This window comes from Haliotis cracherodii, unplaced genomic scaffold (genome assembly GCF_022045235.1).
Source record: "Haliotis cracherodii isolate W230 unplaced genomic scaffold, xgHalCrac1.p SCAF_10, whole genome shotgun sequence".
NCBI classification, from domain to species: domain Eukaryota; kingdom Metazoa; phylum Mollusca; class Gastropoda; order Lepetellida; family Haliotidae; genus Haliotis; species Haliotis cracherodii.
Genome location: NW_027266265.1, coordinates 5,620,473 through 5,636,787, shown reverse-complemented (window position 1 = coordinate 5,636,787; position 16,315 = coordinate 5,620,473). Strand labels below are relative to the sequence as shown.

At 39.7% G+C, this 16,315-nt stretch overlaps 1 protein-coding gene across 1 annotated transcript in view; it reads right to left on the bottom strand.

The window, feature by feature from the left end:
- LOC139445657 (serine-rich adhesin for platelets-like) overlaps window positions 1-16,315 on the bottom strand; it is an 87,224-nt gene that overhangs the window by 45,511 nt on the left and 25,398 nt on the right. The gene's annotated exons all lie outside the window — the stretch shown is intronic.

The window sequence follows — 16,315 nt, the reverse complement described above, 5'->3', positions numbered from 1 at the left end:
TGCTCGGGATCATTGTTAAATAACAATTTAACGAATAGGTCTTTAGGCTCTGTAGAATAGTAACAATATAAAATAACGGTACATCTCACAATGTAGGTCTTCATAAAAATTACACTTTGAAAGGAAATGGACTTCTGTTTCCATTTTGTTACAAAAATAACAGGTTATGTGCACAAAAGGGATGGGGATGGGGGTGGGGATGGGGGGTTGGGCTGTTTGTGCCGACCTGTCTCTCCACATGAAGGGAGAGGCTTCCACAACGTATTCTGAGAGATATTTTCTGAGATTCCTGGATATAATGGTTTGCAAGTAAAGTTCCTGGACAAGATCTTTTTTCAAAAGACGTTAGTTGCGTAGCTAATTTCCATGCTGAAGATTCGACATTTCGTTACAGAGTTCTTCAAACCAAGTATATTAATCGTTTCTTCTTTAACAACGCTGCAAGCAATCTGTTTGAATCGTTCTGCGATCTTCAACTCTTACGGATTTCAAGATCACTGATTCGCATAGTTAGTAGAACGTTTCGTTTCTCGCATTTCGTTGGTCCAAGTAGATACTGCGTCAAACATTATGTTCATAGTTACAGCAACAAAATGTCAACCTATGTGGTATATGTCTCAGCCGTGATGCAACATGATCTTGAAGTCGAGTTCACTGCGTTCATCGTTGTGGGCGCCATTACTCTGGCCACTTAGCAAGCCGCTTCTACAAGGCTTTCTTTTGACAGCTTATGGACGGTTTGTTCTGAAATGTATTCGTTTTTCCTCTTAAGTGAATCTGATTGATACATTAATTTGTCGGTCCCTTAGTCGTAATCATCTTTGTGTCCTAAAGTGATTATGATATATTTAGTGTAGGTGTATTGCCTACATCGCACACCGTAGATATACACAGCAAAACAGTTAATATCATCAAAGTATGATTCTTATTAACTATCAAAAACAATATTGACAGCAGTCGTTGTCATATTGCCACAATTATTCTTATAAAGCACAAAATATAGTTCCAGCAGTAAATAACCAAACTGTTGTCATTCTAGACGCGTCTTCCACACTCCACACTCACAGCTATGTATTGTTACATTGTCAGCATACATAACCTCTTGCCGATAGGGGGCGGTCGGGTAGCCCAGTGGTTAAAGCGTTAGCTCGTCACGCCGACGACCCGGGTTCGATTCCCGACGTGGGTACAATGTGTGAAGCCCATTTCTGGTGTCCCCCGCCGTGATATTGCTGGAATATTGCTAAAAGCGGCGTAAAACCATACTCACTCACTCACTCATCTAAGTGTTAATGACTCCAAGAGTCGATTAAGTTAAAAATTCTTTATCAATAAAAAAAAGAAAACTGCACGAAGTTTTTGCGATATCACAAAATGTATAGATGTTTGGTCGAAGACCTTCCAACTCCGAGACAGTGGCGTATTTATGCCGTCAAGTCCAAATGTACGTGGGTGGTATAGGGCGCTGTAATCAGCTGTGCAGAGTTGCCTTCCTTAGGCACGCCAGGATATCAGATTCGCCCTAGTGATCCCTGGTTTTTATGCACTAAACCCTTGCTTTGTGACCCGGGCGTCCTTTTATGTGGAAGCCTCAGTGGCTGAATGGAGTAGGTCGTTGACTTTTTGTGACTGAAAGTGTTGGTTCGAATCCCGAATTGAACTCCATCCAAACCGTACTAGAATGTGTACTTTACTAAGAAAGCGTACCCAAAATATAACACAAATATATTACCCTTGTGAATTTACCAAAGCGAAAAACGTCTCTCGTCAGCGGCACTTGCAGGATCTCGTCCGCACTGAGGGACCGCATGTGACTGGAACGCCGTGATATAACTGGAATACTGTTAAAAGCGGCGATAAACTCAACTCAACTCACTCACTCATGCATGTTACTCGAATCCCCATCTAAATTCATTTCATCCTACTCAATCACCAAGGTAAATGACCTTCATGGTGAGGTCGTCTAAATGTGACGTTATTAGTTGGTCGTGTTACAGAACACTGACACGCCTTACATTGTAGACAACGTTGTCTGTAGGGAGTCGTCATTGCAGTTATCAAAAACTGAGTCAAATATCAAAAGTTCGGCAGGTGCTGGCGCTGGGTTGTATAGAAATTAGAACAATACAGGTATAGAACAATACTGGTATAGAACAATACTGGTATAGAACAATACTGGTAAGAATGAAGCATTCAACGTCAGGGATCGTCAACAGTATCTGATAATTAATTAAGGCTCCATTTTAAATCTATTTGCGTCGCCATTTATTTGACGAGGGCATTAAACTTTCATTAATGAAAGTGGAGATACGAGCCCACTACAGGAACATCTCACCGTGACGGGCAAAAGTCGTAAAGAACAAACACGGACGCCTTATTTAGTCAGCTTTCTGTTAGCTGATACTTATTCAGATGACATCTACACACGGGGGACATGGTGAAATGTGCACCGATGCGGACTGTACGCGAGTCACATTTACAGAAAGAACACGTGATGTGACTTCACGGCGAACCACCAAGCACAACGCCTCTAACACCACCGGAGAGCGGAAGGTCGGTGGTTCAATCCCCGGCAACGTCATACCAAAAGGCGCTTAAAGATGGTACTTGTTATTACCCTGCCTGGCATTTAGGGGTCGGACCGGAGTCAGTATAGTGAGTTTGGTATCCATGTTGAACTGCGGCATGGTATCTCAATGGGCTAGTACTATACAGCGGCATTCGTCCGGACTATTACAAACAGTCACACACTAACACACACGTGCATGCAAGGTGCTTTAGAAGTGCAATAATCTTGGACGAGATGTTAAAGCTCATTTCGAGCCCCTCCATGACAGTCAAGTTGAAAAATAGATTCACAACATGATCAGTCACTTGACATTATAGACAGGAAGTTTACAAACAGCTGCCGATCTATCATTGGTGTATACGATTGTTCGGATGCAAAATTATCAGCAGATCAGTTTGATTTAAATGTGCATATGGGAAAAAGTTTTGAAGTATGTTTTTATTACTTATTGATTATCTTCCCTCGTGTAGCTTAATTTGTAACATAGTTTCAGCGACAAGTGGCGAACACCTTGAGTGAGTGAGTATGGTTTTACGCCGCTTTTAGCAGTATTCCAGCAATATCGCGGCGGGGGACACCTGAAATGGGCTTCACACAATGTACCCATGTCGGGAATCGAACCCGGGTCTTCGGCGTGACGAGCGAACGCTTTAACCGCTAGGCTACCCGACCGACCCCTAGGCTACCCGACCGACCCCTAGGCTACCCGACCGCCCCCGAACACCTTGATGTCTTCAGTGCTCTTTGAAGCGCCTACCTTGATGACGACATTCAGCGCATGGTCCCGTATTGTTTAGGTGCTCGAAAAGAGGGGATAGGATAATGAAGTCGAAAAGATGTGGACGATACTTCTTTTCGAGAATGAGTACGATAGCTATAATAAACAGGCAGTTTGTTGGTTGGTTGGTTTGTTGTTTGACGCCGCACTCAGCAATATTCCAGCTATATGACGGCGGTCTGTAAATAATCGAGCCTGGACCAGACAATCCAGTGATTGACATCATGAGGCATCGATGCACGCAATTGGGATACGATGACATGCAATGAACCAAGTCAGCGAGTCTAACCACCCGATCCCCTGAGTCGCCTCTTACGACAAACATAGTCGCTTTTTACTGTGAGCATGGGTTGCTGAAAACCTATTCTACCCCGGATCTTGACAGGTTTCATGTGTGGTGATAATTAGTTACGTACTGAAGGTGCACTTTCCAGGAATGGACCAATAAAAACGCTTCATCCAAACAGAGAAACCTCAATATGATTATCTTCAAACCTTTGGAATATCAGATCGTTGATATAATCAAAGGTTTACAAAAGCATTATCAGCTGTTGGTATAAATGTTTACATGAATATATGAAACACAAATTCGTTAAAAGCGATGTCATTCATAGCGTTATCCGAATATATTTAACAAATGTTACTTACACGAGCGTATAGCTACAGTCCATCAAGCCATATCTTCACCACTGCAAGCGGGACTGTTCGCGCATGCCAGCTATGCTTTTTATTCATCTGCTTTGTTCTCGAAGCCAGGCGGAAATTAATTCAGCGATTGAGATGAAATAATCTCGCCTCATACATCCATCACATCTTCATTGACAACTAATGGCGGCCATGCCTTGACCAGTCAGTCGTCTCCCAACTCTCCAGTTTGCGATATAATGGCTTGATTGACTCTCTGGTATCACATCTGATAAATGAACATTCGTCTTTTGTAAGGACCGCCGTTAATCCACTAAATAATGAAACAGACTCAATATTGGCGGCTTAATATCTGCTGATTGAATGAATAGACTCAGAGGCTGGCTTCACGAAGTGACGCTAAGTAATTCTGCTAATATTGTGTTCAATTAAAACCAAGTGAATCGAAAGTATTTTTATCTTTATTTTCAATGCAAGTGTATTCTAATGTGTGACGTTAATACAAGTATGTTTTGATGTGTGACGTTAATACAAGTGTGTTGTGTTGTGTGACGTTAGTACAAGTATGTTTTCATGTGTGACGTTAATACAAGTATCTTGTGATGTGTGACGTTAATACAAGTATGTTTTGATATGTGACGTTAATACAAGTGTGTTGTGTTGTGTGATGTTGATACAAGTGTCTTGTGATGTGTGACGTTAATACAAGTGTGTTGTGCTGTGTGACGTTAATACAAGTGTGTTGTGCTGTGTGATGTTGATACAAATATCTTGTGATGTGTTGCGTTATTGCAAGTGTCTTCTGATGTGTGACGTTCATGCAAGTGTCTTCTGGTGCGTGACGTTAATACAAGTGTCTTCTTATGTCTGACGTTAATACAAGTGTCTCCTAAAGTGTGATGTTGACACAAGTATCTTGTGATGTGTGACGTTAATACAAATATCTTGTGATGTGTGACGTGAATGCAAGTGTCTTCTAATGTTTGACGTTAATACAAGTGTCTTCTGATGTTTGACGTTAATACAAGTGTCTTCTAAAGTCTTGCGTTATTGCAAGTGTGTTATGACGTGTGACGTTCATACAAGCGTGTACAATGACACGTGTGATGATGTGTGAAGGTACAACAACACATGAAGTGATGTTTGACGGTAACGGAAGACACGTAGTGATGTGTTACAAACACTCTAGGTAAATTCAGAAATCAGATGGTCAGCATTACACAGAAAACACCAGGATACACCATTTAAACAAACTGTCAGTTCCATGACTTCGGTGGATGGTATACAGAAAAACCTACACACAGATGCCGTGTGAGGATGCAGAATTAGATTTATGATGGAGACTGGTGTTTCTCCGGCGCTGACGTTATATTCATATCAAATAATGCCTCAGTAGAAGAGTAAACAAAGCTTCTGGATGAATCAGAAAAAAAGCTAAATAATAAGCTCTTTGTGATGTTCTTTTTTATCTTAAGGACGTGTTCGATGTATAAAGATCAATTGTATTGATGTATTGACCCAAGGATCTACTTACTGCCACCACGCTGGAACTTGCTTCATATTATGTTTTGAAAAACTGCCTCAACTTAAATATTAAACACCAGATGAGGATGTTGCAATACATACACCGTCACGTAAACTGAGGGGCAAAAGAAAGTATACCGACTTTGTCTTTTTATGTTATTGAAAAATTTAAGAACAGTTATTAAATTTGATTATATCTATTTAACCTTCACTCCTGTAAAAGGGTAATTTTGTGTAACACAAACTGGTTAAATGGAGACTGGGGGTAAGAAATTAATTTGCAACCACATGACTCCTACCATGTTTAAAATGTAAGTTTGTGCCGACAAAAAGGCAAATTTATTGTTTTTCAAAGATTAGATGTTAAACATACACATCAGCGGTTGTGTATCATGTCTGTTTTGTTTGCAATGTTTTCAAGGTTTAAATCAAAAGACTATTTGAAAAAATAAACCAGGTAGAAGTATCCTTAGTGGTGACTGGGAACTACTACAGTTCTCTATTTGTTTCTTGGTTTGAGAAGGTTACACTAGGATGAGTAATAGTTGGAGCTTTTAAAAGGAAGTTTATCATTGTCTCAGATATGTAAAATGATCTGCATACATACGAAATACATAACAATATAGGAACATATTTTAAAAGCATTTCTAACTGTAAATTATTACACCAAACATGTCTATGTCTATGTACAATCATCAGAGGGAGCCACGCTCTGTCTGGTTAGACCGGTTTACCTGGCCTAGACCGCTTGCGCTCCTCGCCTGCAGCCCGTCATGGGGCGAAGGGTAGGGTACTAGTCTAGCTCTATCTCACCTATTCCCCCATACAACATTTCGCTGCGGTGAAACGTTCACCCATTTCCCTGAAGCGGTTCTGTCTGCCGAGAGGGTCGGAGACAGGCCTAAAGCATATCGCAATGCGGGAAATGTTGACCCATTTACACTACTGCCTAGACGTTCATTCCCCTTACACGCAAGGGCACCGCGTTACGCAACGAGTGTGCACCCCGTTGGTCACTCGTGTGGAACCCGTCCGCCATGCGTGTGATACCCGTGTGCAACGCGTTGAACACTCGTGTGCACCCCGTTCGTCACTCGTGTGCAACGCGTGTCACACTCATTAGAGGGGCAACAAACTTTTGACCAAAGAAGGACCCGTGTTAAGCTGAACTTGGTGGGGGTAACAAGGAGAGACATTTTTTATATCCTGACGAAAAATGCTAATACACATGTTATTTTTTGTACTTGCTGATGTCTCATTTTTTAGATGTGTGATTTTGTAGGAAAATATGAGTACTGGTGTGGCTTCTACATGATGTTTTGCGATGGTGTCATGAGAATACACGATCCTAGTAAATGTTATTGCCATTCAAATGGGTTTTTTTCTGATTTGACATTAAATGTCTGTAGTACGACTTTCAGTGATTATGTTTATGAGGTTTAGCGGGGCATTGTTTTTATTGGACCCTAATTACTTTAAGATGGTTGGGTCTCTTTGTCTCAGCTCCATAGGCGTGACGCGGGAAAAGAGCAGCATTTAATTAATAAGAGTAGGAAGATACATTTTAGGGAGAGGGTTCTACTAATTATCGTACCACAGGATGAGACCTGTTGACGTGAGCACGGGGTTGTGTATAAGATGGACGTTGCATAACGGCCGGCAGGAGATATAAACATTGAGCTAAAGCACTTTTGTTTTCACGGGCTTGTTGAATAGTTTCTCAGCGCTACTGTCAATATATCTTCTACTTGATCCTTGATAAATCATTTTGGCATTAACAATATATTATTTTCAACGAACATTAATAGTTCACTAGTCATTTGTTTTTGAGTATTTGTCAATTGTGTTTAGATAACAAGCAAAAATGGTAATATATGGTGACATGTAAATATGAAACGTCTCACGTAAAACGTAGTAAGTACAATGGTAAATATAAATATTCAAATCGCATAAAAATACAATTATAACAAGATACATATGTAATTCTAAAACCTGTGTTACACATTCAGAGCCAGGCGGGAAACTGATTAAATAAAGGGAAGAAGCTTGCCCTTACACATATGTAGATACATCGACTGAATATGACTATATACGTAAATGTTAACATACTGTACCTATCTACACGAATTGTAAAAAGTGGGCATAAGGTCACGGAGACGAAGGCTATAGATATGATACCTTATTCGATTTTTTAGATGATAAAGTACAGTATTTCATAAATTCTGTTATTTATATCTAGAAAAATCGATTTGCGGTATCAATAAACATATCATGGTATAATAAAATCATATTTGTGATATGAATTCATTCTTTGGTACCCATAAATGAATTATTGATATAAAATATGGAATAAATATTTAAAAAGGCGCCCTCTTTGTGGAATTATATTGAGTAACGCGATTGCATCACGGTTATAGTGCTAGTCTTTTTTCTGCACCATCGTTTCTTTCATCTTTTCAAAAACTGTTAACTAAATGGCAACTTATAATCAACTAAGGAAATTATACTGACCCGACCTGCGTTTATTCATCTCTCTGTCATTATTATCGTTAAAGGGGCACTGATCTAAAGCAATTCCCCGAGACTGGTTGTTGCCTTTGTTAGTGTTTTTCCCCGTGAGTACCCGGATGATACGCAACGCAACTGAGCGTAACAAGAGACTGGGCTACCGTCTGCAAGGACAGCAAAATAAACTTGGGACAATATTTGTTTTACCAATTTTTGTGATACCATCGATACATCCGGGAACATGAACACTGTATGTTCCTCCAGATGGTCGTAAGTACTGTGACACATGATGTGATACCATCGATACATTCGGGAACAGGAACACTGTATGTTAATCCAGATGGTCGTAAGTACTGTGACACATGATGTGATACCATCGATACATCCGGGAACAGGAGCACTGTATGTTCCTCCAGATGGTCGTAAGTACTGTGACACATGATGTGATACCATCGATACATCCGGGAACAGGAACACTGTATGTTCCTCCAGATGGTCGTAAGTACTACCCCGAGCACCAGCGCAGCAAACCCAGGTAACCATACTGCGCATTTAGCTGTGCAGAGTTGCGTCCCTTGGTACGCCAGGAACCTATGATTGTAGGTTCGAATCATGTTTCTAGTTTTGTCGGCGCCATACCAGTGTTCGTGGTATGGTCTGAGACCTGCGACTGAGAATTGTTTCACTTCGGGAATTCCTCACTTCTCAAGCTGACACGCCGTGCGAGGTAGCACTGGGATACTGTAAGATGGGCGTTAAACCCTCTGACTCACATTATATGTTGTGAACAACGTGATTTGTATAATCAGTTTGAGTGAAAGCGTAAATAATGGACACTTTAAAGGGAGCTAAAGCTTTAACCACTAGGCCCAATACAACTCGACATGCTATCATTGTACATCTACCAGACATGCTATCATTGTACATCTACCAGACATGCCATCATTGTACATCTACCAGACGTGCTATCATTGTACATCTACGAAACATGTTGTCATTGTACATCTACCAGACATGCTATCATTGTACATCTACCAGACATGCTATCATTTTACATCTACAAGACGTGCTATCATTGTACATCTACGAAACATGTTGTCATTGTACATCTACCAGACATGTTATCATTGTCCATCTACCAGACATGCTATCATTTTACATCTACAAGACATGCTATCATTGAACATCTACCAGACATACTATCATTGTACATCTACCAGACATGATACCATTGTACATCTACGAAACATGCTGTCATTGTACATCTACCAGACATGATATCATTGTACATCTACGAAACATGCTGTCATTGTACATCTACGAGACATGATATCATTGTACATCTACCAGACATGTTATCATTGTACATCTACGAAACATACTGTCATTGTACATCTACCAGACATGATATCATTGTACATCTACCAGACATGATATCATTGTACATCTACGAAACATGCTGTCATTGTACATCTACCAGACATGCTATCATTGTACATCTACCAGACATGCTATCACTGTACATCTACCAGACATGCTATCATTATACATGCTACCAGACATGCTATCTTTGTAAATATACTATTCATTTGAAAAAGGATAAACTACGATTGATTATGTATGAATGTGGTAACGTATTGCATATGTCACCACTCACATTCTGTAAACTGTTATTTGATGCACACAGTGGCCTCGGGCCTTTGTACGACAGACAACGCACTATGACGCAAGCTCACGGAAACATATACTACACGTCAGTACAAATGGATCTGACCTAACTCGGACGGAGTGACTGCCTCCGTGGTCTAGTGGTAGAGCGTCCGCCCGGAGAGGGGAAGGTCCGAGGTTCGATCCCCGGCCGCGTCATACCAAAAGACGTTAAAAGATGGTACTTGTTGTTACCCAGTCTGGCGCTCGGCATTAAGGGGCTAAAACAAGGACTGGTCGGCTCGGAGTCAGTATACTGTGTCTGAGTGGGGTATTCATGTTAAACTGCGGCATGGTATCTCAGTGAGCTAACACTATACATAGGCATCAGACACACACACACACACACACACACACACACACACACACGTGCATGCACATCGCTATACAAGTGCAATAATCTTGGACGCGACGTTATTTAAAGGGGCACTGATCTAAAGCAATTCCCCGAGACAGGAACACTGTATGTTCCTCCAGATGGTCGTAAGTACTGTGACACATGATGTGATACCATCGATACATTCGGGAACAGGAACACTGTATGTTCCTCCAGATGGTCGTAAGTACTGTGACACATGATGTGATACCATCGATACATCCGGGAACAGGAACACTGTATGTTCCTCCAGATGGTCGTAAGTACTGTGACACATGATGTGATACCATCGATACATCCGGGAACAGGAACACTGTATGTTCCTCCAGATGGTCGTAAGTACTACCCCGAGCACCAGCGCAGCAAACCCAGGTAACCATACTGCGCATTTAGCTGTGCAGAGTTGCGTCCCTTGGTACGCCAGGAACCTATGATTCTGGGTTCGAATCATGTTTCTAGTTTTGTCGGCGCCATACCAGTGTTCGTGGTATGGTCTGAGACCTGCGACTGAGAATTGTTTCACTTCGGGAATTCCTCACTTCTCAAGCTGACACGCCGTGCGAGGTAGCACTGGGATACTGTAAGATGGGCGTTAAACCCTCTGACTCACATTATATGTTGTGAACAACGTGATTTGTATAATCAGTTTGAGTGAAAGCGTAAATAATGGACACTTTAAAGGGAGCTAAAGCTTTAACCACTAGGCCCAATACAACTCGACATGCTATCATTGTACATCTACCAGACATGCTATCATTGTACATCTACCAGACATGCCATCATTGTACATCTACCAGACGTGCTATCATTGTACATCTACGAAACATGCTGTCATTGTACAACTACCAGACATGCTATCATTGTACATCTACCAGACATGTTATCATTGTCCATCTACCAGACATGCTATCATTGTACATCTACAAGACATGCTATCATTGAACATCTACCAGACATACTATCATTGTACATCTACCAGACATGATACCATTGTACATCTACGAAACATGCTGTCATTGTACATCTACCAGACATGATATCATTGTACATCTACGAAACATGCTGTCATTGTACATCTACCAGACATGTTATCATTGTACATCTACGAAACATGCTGTCATTGTACATCTACGAGACATGATATCATTGTACATCTACCAGACATGTTATCATTGTACATCTACGAAACATACTGTCATTGTACATCTACCAGACATGATATCATTGTACATCTACCAGACATGATATCATTGTACATCTACGAAACATGCTGTCATTGTACATCTACCAGACATGCTATCATTGTACATCTACCAGACATGATATCATTGTACATCTACCAGACATGCTATCATTATACATGCTACCAGACATGCTATCTTTGTAAATATACTATTCATTTGAAAAAGGATAAACTACGATTGATTATGTATGAATGTGGTAACGTATTGCATATGTCACCACTCACATTCTGTAAACTGTTATTTGATGCACACAGTGGCCTCGGGCCTTTGTACGACAGACAACGCACTATGACGCAAGCTCACGGAAACATATACTACACGTCAGTACAAATGGATCTGACCTAACTCGGACGGAGTGACTGCCTCCGTGGTCTAGTGGTAGAGCGTCCGCCCGGAGAGGGGAAGGTCCGAGGTTCGATCCCCGGCCGCGTCATACCAAAAGACGTTAAAAGATGGTACTTGTTGTTACCCAGTCTGGCGCTCGGCATTAAGGGGCTAAAACAAGGACTGGTCGGCTCGGAGTCAGTATACTGTGTCTGAGTGGGGTATTCATGTTAAACTGCGGCATGGTATCTCAGTGAGCTAACACTATACATAGGCATCAGACACACACACACACACACACACACACACACACACACACGTGCATGCACATCGCTATACAAGTGCAATAATCTTGGACGCGACGTTATTTAAAGGGGCACTGATCTAAAGCAATTCCCCGAGACTGGTTGTTGCCTTTGTTAGTGTTTTTCCCCGTGAGTACCCGGATGATACGCAATGCAACTGAGCGTGACAAGAGACTGGGCTACCGTCTGCAAGGACAGCAAAATAAACTTGGGACAATATTTGTTTTACCAATTTTTTAACACTGATTGGTTAACTGTGATCTATAAAGATTTCGACAAAGGGCGCATGTTAATAAATTTCTTCAGCCTAAACAAACAAACAAAAAGAACGGCGGAGCTCATCTATTGTCGTCATTTGGAAATACCCCTGATTGTTATAGTTTAAAAAAAAACACCCCTGCAGTGAAAGCATTTTCGGATTGGGTCGATAATACGATTACTACTCCCTTGTTGTCATACACGTTTTCTGGTATAACCTACACTTGTGTATTTGTCGTGATTCACTTGATGCTCAATTAATGAATTTATTACAGGTATAATTAGTGGTAGCACCGCTCAGAATACCTGACAAAGGTTCCCATTTGGCATTTATTGTGTCTGGGGTAATTATTCAATCTAAATCCAGGTTTGAATTGAGGTTTGATTTACTTTTTTTGTAAATCAGCTGATCGTTCGTAGTCATCAAAGGATTAACAGAAAATACATTGATTGGTTAATCACTGTTATCTTGCACGGTGGATATCTCAAAAGTGAGTGTTTACATGTCTAGGTTTACTAAAACAAAGGGAATACACTCATATCCTTGCGTGAAGTGCCGATGTAAAAACAACATACTTTGTTCAAAGGGTTAACCGATAATACGTTGATTAATTGCTCATTGTTATCTAACTCAATGGATTCTTTTAGGTACCGTGGACGTTATGAAAATAGTTGTCACGTGGGCTTTCTCAGCCGACGTTTGAGACTTGACACCTATGTGAAACACCTGAAACAATCTAAGTGATCAGTTGAGAAACGAACACGGGTTATAATATCCCGAAACGATATATATTTTAAAATATTTGATTGTTACAGAGACAAGCTACATCGAATACGTTTCTTTGTACAGCTGCAGACGTTTGGGATATTGTTCCTTTGTGTGGATATTTACGGATACATTCCTCGAACAAGGAAGCTGTCTAAAATTATACACATAATTTTGGTAGGTTGTAATAATGATATTCGCATTTTGTTTTCCTTCATTTGCAGTAGCATTGGACCGATTCTTGTTCCTCTACGTCTTGGTTGGGAAATTCTTCGATGCGCGATATACGTTGTTATCATAAGTATTTTCCTCTGTATATTACAGTCAATTTGTAAAATGTGATTCTCTCGGGCAATTTATAAAATGTGTAAATATTTCAGTCATTTTGACTGAAAAATCTGTCCATTTCTTTAACAGATTGACCAAAATTGATTACGACGATCAAGAGGGCCTAAAAACATCACAAGAGACTATTATGTAGGATTAGAAGCCAAACAATATAGAAATGTACTTTTCATTGTAACATTTTCAGTCTCTAGGTGATGATATTAAACATAAATATGTTTCAAATTCGTTGTCATAATAATACAGATGGACATATTTTTCAGTCAATTTGTAATATAACAAAATATTCAGGCGTTTAATATTTTTTTTAAGTGACAATTTTGCACATTTTGACTGTAAAAATATAAACAGGATAAAATAAGCAATGCTCAGGAGAAATATTTACTTTGTGTTGCAAGTCAAAATAGTGTAAACGAAAATCGCACAATTACCCAGCAAGTGACTTATCAAAACTTCGTCACCATTACCGATGCTACCCACAAAGATACCTACATTTCCTTATCATTTCCAAAACTGTATTTCATTTTGTTGATCAATGTGACCATACGCCCCTATACTATCAATAATAGTGGCAAATGCGCTTACGAATTGCGCAGCACAGGTTGCGAACTAGTCTAGGTTTCTGCTTTATCATCCGGTTACTCACGGGAAAAAACGATAACAAACGCAACAACCAGTCCCGGGGAATTGCTTTAGATCAGTGTCAATGTGTCTAGTTTTAAGTGTATATACTTATGCTATACATCGTACTGATTAAGGAATGACACTTCATCGTAACGTCTAATATATACACGTAGCACAACGGTTCTTTGATTCTGTAGCACACAAAAAAACATCACCCCGAATTACTGTGTAACGGTTAACCCGTTGTTTTGTTCCATTCAGACAAATAAATCAGGTGTGACAGTTACCGGTTATAAAGAGTTGATACATAATGACTTCCTACCTATTCAGTATGATTACGTATGATTACATGGCTGTGTGTGTGGACAAAATACAAGACTGTTAAGTCGACGTAAAAGCTATACTTGCTAATATAATATGCTAATATATGAATGTTATTGTAACACGGTAGCGTGTGGAGATAGATTTAAATACGTTGGACACAGTAACATGTTTCAACACCTTTGGAAACGGTAAAATTAGATACATTTAAACGTTAGTAGTATATAATCACTTGAATTAAAAGGTCTACAAAAAGATATACTTCTTATAATAGAAGGTCCGCAAGGGTATTCAGAAAAGAACCGTAACTTTTACGACAAAAATAGTTCTCTTGACATTCAATAATGGACATTTCCCCACACCCAACTTTTTGTTGTTGTTTTTGGGGAAAAGTTAACGATAGGATGTTTGGTGGGGGGCATGACGGATCTTTTCAGAGGGTGTTACTCTGACATTACCCACTATTTATTGGAGGTTACTGGAAATGAATATAGACTTTCATGTTGTCTGACTGTAGCTAGAAATTGTTATCTTAACAATCACTGGGTGCTACCTTGTGGACAGTTTCACATTAGGGGTTGTGATTTTAACAATTGCCCAAATGATCCTGCTGATTATTGGAGGTAAACTTTTATTATTAGAGGAAACTGATAGTAAATACTCAATACCATGTATACAGGATAAAGTCAGGAATTTTAGCCCTTTTCTTCCCCTGTGTGTAATTCTGATGGAAAGAAGCCGCTCATGCATTCTATGTAAAAGAAGATCAGATTTGGTTAGAATCTGTGTTTATCTGTAACAACTTCCAACTGGTGACATTTCAGTGAACTTGGCAAGTGGTAGTGAATTTTGATATTCATATTATTATAACCTGTCAAATTGTACATAAATTTGTGTTCATATCATAAATATTCAAAGGGACTGTCCCCTACACCAGCCCATATTTTAATTAATAAATATTATTTATTCTATGGATTATATAAAGATTTTATCTAAGTATATATTTGACATTTTGCGTGCATGAAAGATGGGATTAAGGGAGAAAGGAAATATTTTCCTAAAGGTTTCCAATAACTAATGGAGGAAATTGGAAATGGCTGAACCTGTAGAAAGCATCAAATCCGTAACAGATGTGACAGATCTCACAGGGTGACATTCATCAGGCCTATTACCTTGTGATTGTGAAGATCCTTGTTGCTATTCCGTGTCAGTACAAGTATAAATGTTAATGGTGTACCAATGGACCCTACAAAGGCTATGGCGTACCAATACAAGTATAAATATTAATTGTGTACCAATGGACCCTATAAAGCCTATAGTGTACCAATATACACGTATAAATGTTAATGATGTACCAATGGACCCTATAAAGGGTATGGTGTACCAATATACAAGTATAAATGTTAATGATGTACCAATGGACCCTATAAAGGCTATGGTGTACCAATATACAAGTATAACTGTTAATGGTGTACCAATGGACCCTAAAAAGGTTATGTTGTACCAATATACAAGTATAAATGTTAATGGTGTACCAATGGACCCCATGGAGGCTATGGTGTACCAATATACACGTATAAATGTTAATGGTGTACCAATGGACCCCATGAAGGCAATGGTGTACCAATATACAAGTATAAATGTTAATGGTGTACCAATGGACCCCATGAAGGCTATTGTGTACCAATATACATGTATAAATGTTAATGGTGTACCAATGGACCTTATAAAGCCTATAGTGTACCAATATACAAGTATAAATGTTAATGATGTACCAATGGACCCTATAAAGTCTATGGAGTATCAATATACAAGTATAAATGTTAATGGTGTACCAATGGACCTTATAAAGGCTATGGTGTACCAATATACAAGTATAACTGTTAATGGTGTACCAATGGGCCCTAAAAAGGTTATATTATACCAATATACAAGTATAAATGTTAATGGTGGACCAATGGACCCCATGAAGATTATGGTGTACCAATATACAAGTATAAATGTTAATGGTGTACCAATGG